The following is a 19,537-nucleotide window of genomic DNA, read 5'->3' on the forward strand; positions in this document are numbered from 1 at the left end:
TATATAAACCAAAACCAAACCCACTGCCATCAAGTCAATTTGAATTCATAGTGACCCTATAGGACAGACTAAAAGTTCTCCATAGAGTTTCCAAAGAGCATCTGGTGGGTTTGAACTGTCCAACATTTTAGTTAGCATCCGAGTTCCTAACCAGGGCATTACCAGGGGTCCACATATACATACGGAGACAAAAATATTTTATATACACCAAAATATATGAAAGGATTTCCCAAAGCATTTGTGATCAAGTAGAGGCCACAGACAATAAAGTGATAAGTAGAAGCACTGATAATATTGAGAAAGCCCATTGGTGGCAGATCTCAGAAAAGGCAACAGGAGTGCAAAAGCAATAAAAATACCTTTTATTTGAAATGATGGGATTTGAAACTGAGCTTAGAAGGGCTAGCAGCTATAGTTCTCCTGGATTTTGCCAGGTTCAAAAGAGAAGATGGCTTATATTTACTTGAAGAAGCATATCTATACATCAGTAGAAAGTAAGAGAGCCTTTGGGTTGTAAAAATCAACTAGAAAACTATGACGATACCTATCCACACACACTCTTGTCAGAAATTTCTTGCAAACACCAGATTCAGGAAAATCCAGTTTTGGCTTTTGGAGATGAATAAAATTAAAAAGAAAACAAAAACTGACATGAATCTACAATTAGATTTTATAAATAAGTAAGTAATATATAGCAAAACCTCACTGAGTGATGAAAAAAAAATTACGTAAAAATAGTATCAAATTTTAAGAAAATTAAATCATACAAATGCTGTTCTCTGAGCACAACAAAATTAAATTAATATTCAATAACAAAATCATTTTCTGGAAAAATTCCAAAAATTTTCAGAATAATATACTTTTAAATAACTCATGGGTCAAAGAATAAATCAAGGGGAAAATTAGAGACTACTTTATACTTAACGAAAACAAAATTCCAGCAAATCACAATATGTGGGATGTCATTAAACCCATTGCCATCGAGTCAAATCCAAATTATAGTGATCCTATAGGACAGGGTAGAAACAGTCCCACAGAGTTTCCAACAAGCAGCTGGTGGATTTGCACTGCTGACATTTTGGTTAGCAGCTAAGCTTTTAACCACTGTGCTACCAACACTCCAAGATGCCATTAGAAAGCACTTAAAGTGGAATTTATAGCATAGATCAACTATATTAGAAGAGAAGAAAGGTGGAAATCAATCAATAACCAAAGCTTTCACTTTAAGAAACCAGAAAACAAAGAATAATAAAATCCTAAGTAAAAGAAAGTAAACAATAAACATCTGAGTGGACTCAGTGAAATATAATATAAAACATATAGTAAAAATCAACAAAATAACAGATTTTTAAGAAGAACAATAAAATTAATAAACCTCTAGCTACGATAATCTGAAAAATAAAAGAACTCAAAATACAAATTTCAGGTGAAAGGTGGCATCATTACAGATTTTACAGATATGTAAAGGATAATACAGAAATATATTATCAACTTCTTGCCAATATATTCAATAAAAATATATCCAATAAATTATATGAAATGGACACTTTCTTTTGAAAGACATACACTACCAAGCTTACTCAAGAAGAAATAGATAATATTAAAGAAACTGAATATGGCTTTACTGGAAAATTCTACCAAACATTAGGTAATAAATAATACCGGAACTGAAAAAAGGTAAGAAAAAACTCCAGAAAATTAAAATGAGGAAGTATTTTTCAAATCACTCCATGAAGCCAACATTAATCTGATAACAAAATTAAAGGCTTACAAGAAAAATTAGCTACTGACCAATATCCCTTTTGAAAAAAATGCAACAATTCTGAAAAAAGTCCACAAATTAAGTCCAACAATATATAAAAATGATACTGGGAGGTGAAGCCAAGATGGCGGAATAGACAGACGGTTCCGGTGAGCCCTCTTTAAAACAAAGACCCAAAAAAACAAGTGAAATAAGTATATTTGTGACAAGCTGCGAGCCCTGGCATCAAAGCCAAGCTTAGACAACGAACTGAGGGACAAGGGAAGGAAGAGACCGTTCAGAAGTGGAGAGGAATTACCTGACCTGAATTGTGGGGGGTCCTCAGGCACTATTCCCCAAACGGCGGTGGTGGCAGTAGCGGGCTGGTACTAGCATTCCGCAGCAGTTTCCTCAGGGAGAAGCAGCCAGCCACACAGCCTACTCACACCTCTGGAACCCGAGAACAGCGCTCTCAGCAAAAGCTAAGTACTTGCATATATTTTACTGTGCCCCTCCCAACCCCCAAACCAGCTTCAGTGGCTGTATCCCTGGGCCTGAGATAGACCCTGGTAAGCACCTAGAGCCATCCTCCTGACCTTGCAGAAGGAAAAAATTTGCAACTGGGGAGAAAAGATAATTTGCTACCTCCATTAACCAGGGGAGCTCAGGAGAGAAGCAGCTCCTGTCCAGGCATAAACCTCCCATGGACCTTGAGTACCTTTCCCTTCTGCATGGACCTGTGTGGGCCTATTTCAGGAGAATAGGCCCTTGTTGGCAAACACCAACCATTTCAGCTGTGCAGTGGAGAGGTGGGTGTTTGATGTTTGACATTGCTTTGCCTATTAAACAAGGTCCTCACCTACCCATATCAGGGACCTAAGGACTGGCAGGTCCACTCAGGTCATCCAGCCACCCGCGACAGGGGTCCAAAGATAACTGGTACCTCCCGGTCCTTACAACCAAAAACTTTGGGTGCTCATGGTCTCTCTGCAGAAAGCACCTACCAACACGCTGTAGGGAACAGAGATGTGTTTTCCACAGAGACACTTGGGGGTTGGTTCTCAGCCCCCTGCCTTGTTCAGAGCATGACCCCCCTGCAGCAATCAGATACCGGTGTATACGCCAATCACCCCTGCCCCTCTAAGACTGTAGGACAGAGCCTGTACCACACACTTGATATCAGCTACCTGGAAACTTAAGCTGAATGCATACAAGAAAACTGAAAGGGCTCCAAGACTGATATACCTGATAACAGCTCTAGCCAGCTACGGACAGGACACCAGAGCTCCAAAGGCAAAAATAATCAAGCTAGCTCAGTCAAGCAACCTATAGGGGTATACCAAAACAAAGCAAGCAGCTATGACACAGTAAGAAAGCATAAACTAATACAATAACTTCTAGATGGCTCAGAGACAACAGTCAATATCAAGTCACAAAAAGGAACAGACCATGATCACCTCAACAGGCTCTCAAAACAACAAATCAAGGGATCTTTGAGATGAAACTGCATTCCTGGAATTACCAGATGCAGAATACAAACGTTTAATATACAGAACACTTTAAGACATCAGGAAGGAAATGAGGCAATACGCAGAACGAGCCAAGGAACACACAGGTAAAGCAACTGAAGAAATTAGAAAGATTATTCAGGAACATAATGAAAAGTTTAATAAGCTGGAAAAATCCACAGACAGACAGCAACCAGAAATTGAGAAGATTAACAATAAAATTATAGAATTAGACAACTCAATAGAAAGTCAGAGGAGCAGAATTGAGCAAGTAGAAGCTAGAATTTCTGAACTCGAAGATAAATCACTTGGCAGTAATATATATGAAGAAAAATCAGATAAAAGAATTTAAAAAAATGAAGAAACCTTAAGAACCATGTGGGACTCTATCGAGAGAAATAACCTACGAGTGCTTGGAGTACCAGAACAGGGAGGGATAACAGAAAATACAGAGAAAACTGTTGAAGATTTGTTGGCAGAAAACTTCCCTGATGTTGTGAAAGATGAGAAGATATCTATCCAAGATGCTCATCGAACTCCACATAAGGTAGCGACTAACAGAAAGTCACCAAGACATATTATAATCAAACTTGCCAAAACCAAAGACAAAGAATTATAAGAGCAGCAAGGAATAAATGAAAAGTCACCTACAAAGGAGAGCCAATAAGAACAAGCTCAGAGTACTCTGCAGAAACCATGCTGGCAAGAAGATGATGGGATAACATATTTAAAAAATTGAAGGAAAAAATTGCCTGCCAAGAATCATATATCCAGCAAAACTATCTCTTAAATATGAAGGTGAAATTAAGACATTTCCAGATAAACACAAGTTTAGGGAATTCGTAAAAACCAAACCAAGACTAAAAGAAATACTAAAGGGAGTTCTTTGGTTAGAAAATCAATAACATCAGGTATCAACCCAAGACTAGAACACTGGACAGAGCAACCAGAAGTCAACACAGACAGGGAAATCCAAAAAAACAAAGCAAGATTATTAAAAATAAAGCCCCAAACAGGGTAACAGCGATGTTATTATATAAAAGAAGACAACATTAAAATAATAAAGAGGGACTAAGAAATGTAATTATACACCTTCCATATGGAGAGGAAGATACGGCGATACGAAGAAATAAAAGTTAGTTTTAAATTTAGAAAAATAGCGGTAAATAATAAGGTAACCACAAAGGAGACAAAATATCCCACTCATCAAAATAAAATACAAGGGAAAAATAGAGACTCAGCAGAAACAAAATCAACAAAAAATATGAGGAAAGGACGATATATAAAGAAAATCTACTCAGCACGTAAAATCAAGTGGGAAAAAGAAACTGTTAACACAAAAAAGACATCAAAATGATAGCACCAAATTCATACCTATCCATAATTACTCTGCATGTAAATGGACTAAACGCGCCAATAAAGAGACAGAGAGTGGCAGAATGGATTAATAAAAAAGATCTGTCTATATGCTGCCTACAAGAGACACACCTTAGACTTAGAAACACAAGCAAACTAAAACTCAAATGTTGGAAAAAAATACATCAAGCAAACAACAATCAAAAAAGAGCAGGAGTGGCAATACTAATTTCTGACAAAATAGGCTTTAAAGTTAAATCCATCAGAAAGGATAAAGAAGGACACTATATAATGATTAAAGGGACAATACACCAAGAAGATATAACCATATTAAATATTTATGCACGCATTGATAGGGCTGCAAGATACATAAAACAAACTCTATTAGCATTGAAAAGTGAGATAGACAGCTCCCCAAGAATAGTAGGAGACTTCAACACACCACTTTTGGTGAAGGAAAGGACATCCAGAATGGAGCTCCATAAAGACATGGAAGATCTAAATGCCACAATCAACCAACTTTACCTCGCAGACATATACAGAACACTCCCCCCAACAGCAACCAACTATACTTTCTTTTCTAGTGCACATGGAACATTCTCTAGAATAGACCACATATTAGGCCATAAAGCAAGCCTTAGCAGTATCTAAAACACCGAAATATTACAAAGCATCTTCTCAGACCACAAGGCCATAAAAGTGGAAATCAATAACAGGAAAAACAGGGAAAAGAAATCAAACACTTGGAAACTGAACAATACCCTGCTCAAAACAGACTGAATTACAGAAGACATTAAGGATGCAATAAAGAAATTCATAGAATCCAATGAGAATGAAAACACTTCCTATTAGAAACTTTCGGACACAGTAAAAGCGGTGCTCAGAGGCCAATTTATATCAATAAATGCACACATCCAAAAAGAAGAAAGGGCCAAAATCAAAGAATTATCCCTACAACTTGAACAAATAGAAAGAGAGCAACAAAAGAAACCCACAGGCACCAGAAGACAACAAATAATAAAAATTAGAGCTGAACTAAATGAAACAGAAAACAGAAAAACAATTGAAAGAATTAACAAGACCAAAAGCTGGTGTTTTGAAAAAAAATTGACAAACCACTGGCCAAACTGACAAAACAAAAACAGGAGAGGAAGCAAATAACCTGAATAAGAGATAGAGGGGCGATATTACAACAGACCCAACTGAAATTAAAAGAATCATATCAGATTACTATGAAAAACTATACTCAAACAAATTTGAAAACCTAGAAGAAATAGATGAATTCCTAGAAACAGACTACTAAACTAACAGAAACAGAGGTAGAACAACTAAATAGACGCATAACAAAAGAAGAGATTGAAAAGGTAATCAAAAAACTCCCAACAAAAAAAAAGCCCTGATCTGGATGGCTTCACTGCAGAGTTCTACCAAACTTTCAAAGAAGAGTTAACACCACTACTACTAAAGGTACTTTAGAGCATAGAAAAGGACAGAATACTACCAAACACATTCTATGAAGCCACCATATCCCTGATACCAAAACCAGGTAAAGACACCACAAGAAAAGAAAATTATAGACCCATATCCCTCATGAATGTAGATGCAAAAATCCTCAGCAAAATTCTAACCCCAAAAACCCTAGCCAATAGAATTCAACAACATATCAAAAAAAAAAAAAATTCACCATGACCAAGTGGGATTCATACCAGGTATGCAGGGATGGTTCAACATTAGAAAAACAATTAATGTTATCTACCACATAAATAAAACAAAAGACAAGAATCACATGATTTCATCAATCGATGCAGAAAAGGCATTTGACAAAGTTCAATACTCATTCATGATAAAAACTCTCAGCAAAATAGGAATAGAAGGAAAATCCCTCAACATAATAAAGGGCATTTATACAAAGCCAACCGCCAACATTACCCTAAATGGAGAAAGCCTGAAAACATTCCCACTGAGATCAGGAACCAGACAAGGATGCCCTTTATCACCACTCTCATTCAACACTGTTCTGGAGGTCCTAGCCAGAGCAATTAGTCTAGAAAAAGGAATAAAGGGCATCCAGATTGGTAAGGAAGAAGAAAAAATATCTCTATTTGCAGATGACATGATCTTACACACAGAAAACCCTAAGGAATCCTCCAGAAAACTACTGAAACTAATAGAAGACTTCAGCAGAGTATCAGGATACAAGATAAACACAAAAATCAGTTGGATTCCTCTACACCAACAAAAAGAACATCAAAGAGGAAATCACCAAATCAATGCTATTTACCGTAGCCCACAAGAAGACAAAATACTTAGGAATAAATCTTACCGGAGATGTAAAAGACTTATACAAAGAAAACTACAGTACACTTCTGCAAGAAACCAAACGAGACTTACATTAAGCGGAAGAACACACCTTGCTGGTGGATAGGAAGACTTAACATTATAAAAAAGTCTATTCTACCAAAAACGATCTATACATTTAATGCAATTCCGATCCAAATCCCAAGGACATTCTTTAATGAGATGGAGAAACAAATCACTAACTTCATACGGAAGGAAAAGAGGCCCTGGATAAATAAGGCATTACGGTGGTGTGAAAAAGAAGAACAAAGTGGGAGGCCTTACTTTACCTGATTTTAGAACCTATTATACCGCCACAGTAGTCAAAACAGCCTGGTACTGGTACAACAACATAAACACAGACCAATGGAACAGAATTGAGAATCCAGACATAAATCCATCCACATATGAGCGTTTGATATTTGACAAAGGCCGCAAATCTGTTAAATGGGGAAAAGACAGTCCTTTTTTACAAATGGTGCTAGCATAACTGGATATCCATCTGCAAAAAAATGAAACAAGACCCATACCTCAATCCATGCACAAAAACTAACTCAAAATGGATCAAAGACCTAAATATAAAATCTAAAATGATAAAGATCATGGAAGAAAAAATAGTGACAATGTTAGGAGCCCCAACACATGACATAAAGAGTATACAAAAGATTATAAAGAATGTAGAATAAAAACTAGATATCTGGGAGCTCCTAAAAATCAAACACCTATGCTCATTCAAAGACTTCACCAAAAGAGTAAAAAGACTGCCTACAGACTGGGAAAAAGTTTTTAGCTATGACATTTCTGATCAGCGCCTGATCTCTGAAATCTACACGATACTGCAAAAACTCAACTATGAAAAGACAAACAACCCAATTAAAAAATGGGCAAAAGATATGAATAGACACTTCACTAAAGAAGACATTCAGGTAGCTAAGAGATATATGAGGAAATGCTCACGATCATCAGCCATTAGAGAAATGCAAAGCAAAACTACAATGAAATTTCATCTCACTCCAACAAGGTTGGCATTAATGCAAAAAACACAAAATAATAAATGTTGGAGAGGCTGCGGAGAGATTGGAACTCTTATACACTGCTGATGGGAATGTCAAATGGTACAACCACTTTGGAAATCGATTTGGCGCTTCCTTAAAAAGCTAGAAATAGCACTACCATACAATCCAGCAATCCCAATCCTGGGAACATATCTTAGAGAAATAAGAGCCTTTACATGAACAGATATGTGCACACCCATGTTTATTGCAGCACTGTTTACAATAGCAAAAAGATGGAAGCAACCAAGGTGCCCATCAACAGATGAATGCATAAATAATTATGGTATATTCACACAATGGAATACTATGCATTGATAAAAAATAGTGAGGAATCTGTGAAACATTTCATAACATGGAGCAACCTGGAAGGCATTATGCTGAGTGAAATTAGTCAGCTGCAAAAGGACAAATATTGTATAAGACCACTATTATAAGAACTTGAGAAATAGTTTAAACTGAGAAGAAAACATTCTTTTGTGGTTATGAGAGGGGGGAGGGGGCTGGGAGAGAGGTATTCACTAATTAGATAGTAGATAAGAACTACTTTAGTTGAAGGGAAAGATAGCACGCAATACAGGGGAGGTCAGCACAATTGGACTAAACCAAAAGCAAAGAAGTTTCCTGAAAAAACTGAATGCTTTGAAGGCTAGCGTAGCAGGGGCAGGGGTCAGGGGACCATGGTTTCAGGGGACATCTAAGTCAAATGGCATAATAAAATCTATTAAGAAAACATTCTGCATCCCACTTTGAAGAGTGGCGTCTGGGATCTTAAACGCTAGCAAGCAGACATCTAAGATGCATCAATTGGTCTCAACCCATCTGGATCGAAGGAGAATGAAGGACACCAAGGACACAAGGTGATTACGAGCCTAAGAGACAGAAAGGGGCACATGAACCAGACCCTACATCATCCTGAGACCAGAAGAACTAGATAGTGCCCAGCTACAACCGATGACTGCCCTGACAGGGAACACAACAGAGAACCCCTGAGGGAACAGGAGAGCAGTGGGATGCAGACCCCAAATTCTCATAAGACCAGACTTAATGGTCTGACTGAGACTAGAAGGACCCCAGTGGTCATGGCCCCTAGACCTTCTGTTGGCCCAGGACAGGAACCATTCCTGAAGCCAACTCTTCAGGCATGGATTGGACTGGACAATGGGCTGAAGAGGGATGCTGGTGAAGAGTGAGCTTCTTGGATCAGGTGGACACTTGAGACTATGTTGGCATCTCCTGCCTGGAGGGGAGATGAGAGGGTGGAGGGGGTTAGAAGCTGACGAAATGGACACGAAAAGAGAGAGTGGAGGGAGAAAGCAGTCATTAGGGGGAGAGTAATTGGGAGTGTGTAGCAAGGTGTCTGTGGGTTTTTGTGTGAGAGACTGACTTGATTTGTAAACTTTCACTTAAAGCACAATAAAAATTATATAAAAAAAAAAAAAAGAATGATACTGTGCCAAGACCAGGTAAAGTTTATCCCAAGAATGCAAGTTTGGTTTAATATTTGAAACTCAATCAATCCAATTCTCTGAATCAAGGCAATTTATTAAAAGAAGAAAAACCATATGATCATTTCAATAAACAAAGAAAAAGCTTTTGGTAAACTTCAACACATGTTCCTTAAAAACAATCTCAGCAAACTTAGACTTAATAATAATGATCTATTTAAAAAAAAAAAAAACTACAGCAGTTACATTTAATTGTGAAATACTGACTTCTGCATAAAGCTATGGTAATTTAGAGAAAAGTTAGATGAATCGTAAAAAATCAGTGCACACACACACACAAAAAAAACAGTTGCCAGCTCAGGTGTGGACTGGAACACTAAAACAGTTGCCTTAGTTAGATCTACTAACTACCTGGGCTCATAAAACGAGAGGGCTTAAGCAATGCGGAGGTGGGTTGAGTGGTATTTCCATTCTGCATGTTGAACTAACAAATCTGGTAGCAAACCTGATAAACAAATTTATACTTTGTGTCAGCAGGAAGGATTGCCTGAAGATAGCTTTAGGCAGAATATCCAGAGGAAGAGAGTCTGTTAGGACTTGACAAGCAGACTACACTGGACCCTACCAATAGCCCTGGAGAGCTAAAAATGAGTGTGGGCTGGAACTGGCACTTACTCTACTCTAGGTTTTACTTCTCCTGTAACAGAACCAACCATGGTGAATATAATTGAAGAGTTGGAATTGTGAATAGTCTATCAATTTTGTCAGAAGAATATGTTTTCTTTGATTAAAGTATGTACTTTACTGTTACTAATGCACATAGGCAAGAAGATCTAATACTACATGGACATATCATATTTCTTCTTACCCTCAGAGCATTGTTTTTTTTATTGGAAATGGAGTGGATAACTGAACATTTCTGATTTGAAATAGGTGGGGTAAAAGACTTGATGGGCTGGCTAAATTGGATAAATGAATACTTTCTTAAGTGAAGGTAGTAGAGGAGGAATTCCACTGGAAATGTTTTCATGACCAGAATGTAAGGATGAAGAAGTGAGGGATGATGCAACCATGCGATTTATAATTTTTACCTGCAAAAACATTTCTTTCATCTCACCTGGTCTACATGCAAGCAAAGATAAACTAAAAAAACAAAAAACAAAACCTTTGCCCTCAAGTCAATTCCAACTCATAATGACCCTATAGAACAGAGTAGACCTGCTCCATATGGTTTCCAAGGAGTGGCTGGTAGATTAGAACTGCCAATATTTTGGTTAGCAGACATAACTCTTAACGACTTCAAAGACAGACATTGATCAACAAGACAAGATATCCACAGTACTGAATTTGACTGTATGCATGTGTTACCAGAGTATCACTGGGTGGATTATAAACCTCCATGTAGTTAAATTAGAACTAAATTCGAATATGGCATGATCATACCTCCATTTTCCTATCAAATCCTACACCACCTTACTGAGAATACACTAAAGAAGAAGGCTTTGTGAGATTGATGTACCTGTCTGCTCTCTGGGAAAGCAGTACTGCCAAACTGCCAATTGTCACCAAGAGATGAAGGCTATGGGCTAAAATAGGTCATAAATGGAAATAAGAAGGGTGTATGTGAAGAAAGCATGAAAGCAGGTTTAACTATTTGGGAAATGAAGTGAATAAAATAACTTTATTCCCATTAGAGTGCCTCAGAGCTGTTTAAGAAAATAATACTCTTAGCTATTTCTCTCAATCTGTTGCTGATGAACAGCCGATAGTGGTAAAAGGAAAACAAGAGTCCTAAAGACTGTATCTGGATAATTAGGAAAAAAGATGTGATGTAGCATCCCCTGACCACTCAACTGAATAGTAACTGGTTGGATCTACTATTTTGTTCAAAATTTGTGGATTATATTTACTAATTTGCTTCTTTTTCTGATAACTAGAGAGACAAATTACCTTTGGTTCACATAGGGTGGAAACTGCTGAATAGTCAGGCTCCTACAGCTTGTGTGACTTATGTGAATCAAGATGGCACATTGCTGAGACAGCTGTCTGGATATGATGAGAAATGGATTGGTACCACATCCTTGAAATGCCACGTGCTTTGCTCTTTCATCTACATTGAATATGAATTGGATGGAGTGCCTTTAAAGAAACTGACAACAGAAATTGGATAGTATTGAGGAGTGTGAATATAGGGTTGATATGTTTGCTCATTCCACCAATGACCATCCTTTGACACTTAAGATAGAACACCTGTGAGAAGACTTATGAAACACCTAGGCTGAGCTGCATCTAAATGTTCAACTGGTAGTTTTATTGAGCATATACCTGTTCCTTACTTATCCACTATCTTGTTATCCGTCATTTTGCATTTACAACAATAGTAAAAAAAAAAAAAACTACTATTCTACTATTTTGCACATTAACAACAAACATCTGACAGTAACTAATACTGAGGTGTGACGCAAGAGTAACACTGGCTAACATTATATGTCAACTTGGTTGGGTCACAATTTGCAGTGGTTTGGCAGCTATGTGATGATGTAACCTGGCAGTTATGTAATGATGTAGTTATTCTTCATTTTGTGATCTGATGCGGTCATCCTCCATTTTGCACACCACTGATTTTCACATAACAACTTGGTCTTTGAAACCTAACCATGTTGATAAATGAGAAGTGGGTGTATGATATTTTTTGCTGTATTGCAAATATGGAAAGCACAAAAATATTGATAACAAGGAGGTTTGGGTACAAAAACAAACAAAGAGTATAAAAATTTGTGTAAACATTTGCACTCCAGGTGATGTTCAGCAAAGAACATTCCATTGTCTAAGAAATGCTCGTTAAACTGATAGGATGACTAATCCAGTGGATGTTAGTTTGTCTGCTTCTTAACTTGTGCATGAAATATCTAATTTGTATAATAGCTAATAAGGTTGTTATAAAGATTAAGTACTTTAGGCACAAAGTTAAGATCCTCCCCCCAAATAACACACAGAGTATAAGATTTGAAAGAGCTGTGTCTTATGCTAAGACCAAGTCCTTTGACACTATCGTATACTGAAATTATTGGTTCTGTTCTATGGACATATTGTGCTTCAAAAATGCAAAGTTGGGTATGGAAAATTCCTTTTCTCGCATTTAACCTCCATTATCTTGGGGTAGAAATAAGAGCAAAACGTTTCTATTTATTTCCCTGTCCATATCTAGGATTTCCTTTTATAAGTACCCTACCTCTAACAAAACTGGAGACAATTAGAGAGTGTATATATACAATGGGGCAGTTCTATTCTGTCCTATAGGGTCATTATGAGTCGGAATCGACTCGACGGCACTGAGCACTGAGTTATATATACAATACAAAATGCTTATCCCAGTGTACAACAGATATTTAGTGAATAATAATTTTGTGTATATCAACATAAAATATTTTCAGTGACCATTATTTTCATTATGGAATCCACAATGCTAGAGCTGGAAGGAGATTTAATGAGACATTTCTATTTAATTTTGCCTAAGGTCAGAGTACTACATAGAAGTTCAGCAGTATGGAAAATCAACCATTAAAAAATAAATACTACTGGAACAACTGGATCTACATATATAAAAAATGAAGCTGTACCAATAACTTACATATACATATATAAAAATGTTAAGTATAAAACTAAACATAAAAACATAAAACTCTTAGAAGAAAATATAAGGGTAAAGCTTAAATGTCATGTTTTTGACAATAGATTCTTAGATATGGCACCAAAAACGTAAGTAGAAAAAGCAAAAATAGATAACTTATACTTCATCAAAATGAAAAATTGTGTGTCTCAAAGCACTTAATCAACAAAGTGAAAGGACAACCTACAGAATGGGAGAAAATATTTGGGAACCAAATATCTGATGAGGGTTTAATATTCAGAATATACAAAATCTCCTAGAACTTAACATAAAAAGACAAACAACCCAATAAAAGATGGACAAAGGACTTGAAATCATTTCTCCAAAGAAGATATACAAATGGCCAATAAGCACATGAAAAGATACTACCTTCCACTCACTAGGATAAAAAAGCTATTATAAAAAAAAAAAAAGGAAAATAACAAGTGTTGGCAAGGATATAGAGAAATTGAAATCCTCATGAACTGCTGGTGGTGCAGCCTCTATGGAAAACAGTTTGGTAGTTCTGAAAAGTTAAACACAGAATTACCATATGACCCACAAATTCCATATATACGTATATACCCAAGAGACATGAAACCAGGAACTCAAACAAAACCTTATACATCAATGTTCACTGCAGCATTATTCACAATACCCAAAAGGTGGAAACAACCCAAGCATCTACTAACAGAAGGATGGATAAATAAAATGTGGTATATACATACAATAGAATATTATCTAACCATAAAGAGAAATGAAATTCTGATACATGCTGTTACATGAACAAACCTTGAAAACATTATGCTGAGTGAAATAAGTCAAACACAAAAGGGCAACTATTATACGATCCTACTGTGCCTGGTGGATTCAAACTGCCAACCTTTTGGTTAACAGCTGTAGCACTTAACCACTATACCACCAGGGTTTCCACGAAATATGTAGAGTAGGCAAATACATAGCAACCAAAATTTATCGATGATTACCAGGGATTGGGAGTAGGTGGGAATACAAGTTATTGCTAAAGAGGTATGAATTTCTGTTTGGAAGTTTCTGTCAATTCTAATTCATGACTATCCCATGTATTTCAGAGTAGAACTGTACTCCATAGGGTTTTCAAAGCTGTGATCTCTCAGAAGCAGATCATCAGAGGCTTCCACAGAGCCTCTGGATGGGTTCAAACTGCCAACCTTTTGGCTAGTGGTTGTGTGCTTAACCATTTCTGTTTAAGACAATGTAAATCTTTTGGTAATGTATAGTGGTGACGGTAGCACACCATGGCAAATGTAATAATGTCAGTGAAATGTATACTTAAAAATGGTTAAAATGACAAAATTTTGTTGTATATACTTTAACATAATATAAATGAAATAAATAGCAACTTCATGAAATTTGTAATGTGAAAATTTTATGTATGTTAGGCAAAAACCAAATATTTTAAGGCAGCAGTAATAACCTTAATTTCCAGCCAAAATTTCAATAAGTTACAAAAAAAAAGTCTATGTACTTTTGGTCATAAACCAGCGTTAACATGCAAAAATTAAGAAGGGGATCCTCTAGAAACTGACTCCATGAATCTGGAAAACAATCACTGGCTTTTCAGCTGACAGTATAATCTTAAGTAAAAGGGATTCTAGGGAAATGTTGTTATGTGTACAGTAGTCTTGGGAACACTATCAATGATTAATTACTTTTGAATTATCTTTTTTAAGCTTAAAAATTTTATAAATATGTGTACATGTGCACACACACATGTGTGCTTGTGTTTTGCCTACAGAATGAGGTAGAAATCTGCTTAAGTAGGTATTTTTTAAAAATACAATTATACAAACCAAAAATGTAAATTAGAAAAAGGGATTCTATTTTTTTCTTGAGACAGTTTGGGTCACTGACATTTGTATTGAGTCCCTATATCTTACATAATCTCGTGATAATCTCTACTTGATTAGAATGTTTTGTCAACATACTTAGAAACAAATGCAAGCATTTTGGGGAGAAACGTAATTAAAATGGAAAAACACAAGCAGTCCATGGTTTAAAATTCATAAGAACAAATTCAAGACTCAGAAAAATAGTGATACAACCTAACACTCTATTAGAATAATATTAGAAAAAATTAATTAAAACTAAAAAAAAAAAAAAATGAGATGGCTCTTACAGGTCCAAAATACTTTGCTTGTACTTAAAAGAATCCCAAACACAGTGCAGACTTCGCAAAATCTTGGCCAAGCTTAAGAAAACAAAAACATTGAAATATTAAGCTCATCAAAGCTCAAGACAAATTTTTGTTTAATTTTTCTTGCCTCAGGGACTGTTTTGTCATGGAAGATATTCAAGTTTTTTGGCATATAAGTATTTGCTTGAGTCATTCCTTTAAAAGCAAAAATGACGGCCTCAGCTTCTGCCTCTGGAAACACCTTCAAAATAAGATCTTAATTAAGTCTTTGTAATAGAACTTTTAGTAGTGGTGGGGAAAGTCACAGGGTGATTTATTAAAGACTGTCAAATCTTTTTTGTTCTTTATGAATTCTTTAGCCCTTCTGTTTGAGTCTGAAAGTTTAAATATAATAGAATTTCTAATCTGTGATTTTTGGTATTGGACTTCTTGAAATAGACTCTGCTTCTCATTACCAGTTGAGTTATTGATCCTTTAAGGGGCATGCCTACATACCCTCTCTGCTCAATTTCAAAAGCCCTGTTGCTCCTCTTTTGAAGTCAGACAAATCTTTGTTTAAGGAGGAGTCAACAAGGAACCTTACACTTACTGTATCTGGAATAAAAATTGGCTCTGTATTTACACTGATAACATTTCACTGCAGAACAATGGTATATAACTCTTACTTTTGAAAGGTTCTTTTCTCCAACATTTAAACATAGATTTTTGTTGCCTCTATCACACACAGATAAGGTCCAGTTTTAACTCTAGGTAGCAGCAACGTTGAGAGATAAAATTAATAGGACAGTTCATGAAGGTTGAATTGTAAAATATTAATCTAAATTTGTTCTTTTTTACTGGCCTTAAATGAAACAAGACACACCCCTATTGCTTACAGAAAGAGGCAGAAAGCAAAGCAGTTCTGAATACTAAGACCAAAAACTAAGTCCATTGCTGGCAAGTCTATTCTGACTTACAGTGACTTTAAAGGACAGAGTACAACTGCCCCACAGGGTTTCTGTAATCTTTACAGAAGCTGACAGCCATATTTTTCTCCCAAGGTACAGCTGGTAGGTCCAACCACAAGTCTTTTGGTTAGCAGTCAGCTGTCTAACCACTACAGCACCAAGGCTAAATACTAAATCCTCTCAAATCAAGAAATTTCTAGGAGGTGGGGCCAAGAAGGTAGAGTAGTCAGACACTTCTGGTGATCCCTCTTACAAAAAAGACAAGAAAAAAATGAGTGAAATGATTATATATATGACAAGCTAGGAGCTCTGAACATGAAAGACAAAGTTAGGAAACTGGACTGAGTAGCAGGGGGAGGGAGAGATGGTTCAGAAGTGGCAAGGAGCTGCTGGACCTGACTTGGAGGGAACCAGTGCCCTCAGGCATGATACTCTTGAGCGACCACGGCAAGGTTGGTGGTAGTGTTTGGGACATGGTTTCCTCAGGGAGAGACAGCGAGCTGTACAGTGTACTCACACCTCCAGAGCCTGAGAAGAACAGCAGTCTTGGCAAGGCTAAGTACTTGGATTTATTTTACTGTGCTCCCAGCCCCTAAGCCAGCTTCAGCAGCTATCGATTTCCTTGGGCCTGAGATAGGTCCTACTGCACATTCTGAGCCATTCTTCCAGCCTTGGAGAAGCAATAAATTAACAACTGGTAGAAAAAATAATCTGCCAGCTCCACTAAGCTGTGGAGTTCAGGACAGAAGCAGCTTCTGTCCAGGCACGAATGGTCTGCAGACTTTGAATACCTTTCATGCCTGCATGGACCTGTATGGGCCCATTTCAGGAGGTTAGGCCCTTGTTACAGCAATGGTGTAAGTACATGAGATCTGACTTCAACTGTTTCAGCTCTGTGGTGGAGAGGTGGGTTTTGATGTTTGACACTGCTCTGCTTATTAAACAGGGTACTCACCTACTCACTTTAGGGACCGGAGGACAGATGGCTTCACCCGTGTCACCTAGCCACCTGTGACAGGGGTTCAGGGATAAGTGGTGCCTCCCAGCCCTGACAACCAAAAGCACTGGGTGCCCATGGTCCAGCTGCAGAATCCACCCGCCTGTGCGTTCTAGGTAACAGGGACACGCTTTCCTCACAGGCACTCAGGGGACAGTTGTCAGCCCCCTGCCTTGCTCAGAGCATGATACCCTGCTGCAACCAGATACCTGTGCCTAAACCAATCATCCATGCTCCTCTAAGACTGTAGGACAGAGCCTGTACCACACACTAGATGACCAACTACCTGGACACCTGAGCTGAATCCATACAAGAAAAGTGAATGGACTCCTAGGCTTATATACCTGGTAACATCTCTAGCCATCTGGTGACAGGATGTTAGAACTAGCTCACTCAAGCAGCCTATTGGGGCATATCAAAACAAAACAAAGCTAGAAGCTAGGATACAGTAAGCAAAATAAAATAAACTAATACAATAACTTATAGACAGCTCAGAGACAACAATCAATATCAAATCACATAAAGAAGCAGACCACAATTGCTTCAACAAGCTCTCAAAACAAAGAATCAAGGAATCTTCTGGATGAAGATGTATTCTTGAATTACCAGATGTAGAATACAAAAGATTAATATACAGAACTCTTCAAGAGATCAGGCAAAATGCAGAACAACGCAAGGAACACACAGATAAGGCAGCTGAAGGAATTATAAAGGTTATTTCATAACACAATGAAAAATTTAATAGGCTGCAAGAATCCATAGGGAGACAGCAATCAGAAATTCAGAAGATTAACAATAAAATTATAGAATTAGACAACTCAATAGAAAGTCAGAGGAGCAGAATTGAGCAAGTGGAAGACAGAATCGGTGAGACTGAAGATAAAGCAATTGGCATCAATATATTTGAAGAAAAATAAGAAAAAAGAATTAGAAAAAAAAAAGGAAGAAGAAACCCTAAGAATCATGTGGGACTCTATCAAGAGAAATAACCTACAAGTGACTGGAGTTTCAGAACAGGGAAGGATAACAGAAAATACAGAGAGAATTGTTGAAGATTTGTTGGCAGAAAACTTCTCTGATATCATGAAAGATGAGAAGATATCTATCTAAGATGCTCACCGAATACCACATAAGGTAGATCTCAAAAAAATGTCACCAAGACATATTAAAATCAAACTTGCCAAAATCAAAATTAAAGAGAGAATTTTAAGAACGAATAGGGATAAACGAAAAGTCACCTACAAAGAAGAGTCAATAAGAATAACCTCAGACTACTTGGCAGACACAATGCAGGCAAGAAGGCAATGGGATGACTTATATAAAGCATTAATGGAAAAAAATTGCCAGCCAAGAATCATATATCTAGCAAAACTCTCTCTCAAATATGAAGATGAAATTAGGACATATCCAGATAAACAGAATTTTAGGGAATTTGTAAAAACCAGACCAAAACTACAAGAAATACTAATGGGAGTTATCTGGTTAGAAAATAAATAATATCAGATATCAACCCAAGGCTAGAACACAGGACAAAACAACCAGATATCAACCCAGATAGGGAATCACAAAAATAAATCAAGATTAAAAAAATGCTCAAAACAGGGAATTAGCGATGTCATTATGTAAAGGATGACAACATTAAAACAATAAAGGTGGCCTAAAAAAATGTAGTCATAGATCTTTCAGACTGAGGAGTCCAGGTGATATAAAGAAATAAAAGTTTGGTTTAAACTTAGAAAAATAGGGGTAAATATTAAGGTAACCACAAAGGAGACTAACCATCGTACACATCAAAATAAAATACAAGTAAAACATAAAGACTCACCAAAACAAAATCAATAATGGCAAATAACAGGAAGAGACAATATATAAACTACTCAGCGCAAAAAATTAAGTGGGAAAAAGAAACAGTCAATAACGCACAAAAAAAGACATCAAAATGACAGAACTAAACATACCTATCCATAATTACACTGAATATAAATGGACTAAATGCACCAATTAAGAGACAGAGAGTGGCGGAATGGATAAAAAAACACGATCTGTCTATATGCTGCCTACAAGAGACACACCTTAAAAACACAAAGACACAAAATCTCAAAGGATGGAAAAAATATATTGAGCAAACGACAATCAAAAAAGGGCAAGAATGGCAATATTAATTTCTGACAAAATAGGCTTTAAAGTTAAATCCATCCTAAAGGATAAAGAAGGACTCTATATAACAATTAAAGGGACAATATACCAGGAGGACATAACCATATTAAATATGTACGCACCCAATGAAAGGGCTGTAAGATACATAAAAGAAACTCTAACAGCATTG

The sequence above is a fragment of the Elephas maximus genome, chromosome 6 (assembly GCF_024166365.1).
Source record: "Elephas maximus indicus isolate mEleMax1 chromosome 6, mEleMax1 primary haplotype, whole genome shotgun sequence".
Classification (NCBI taxonomy): Eukaryota; Metazoa; Chordata; class Mammalia; order Proboscidea; family Elephantidae; genus Elephas; species Elephas maximus.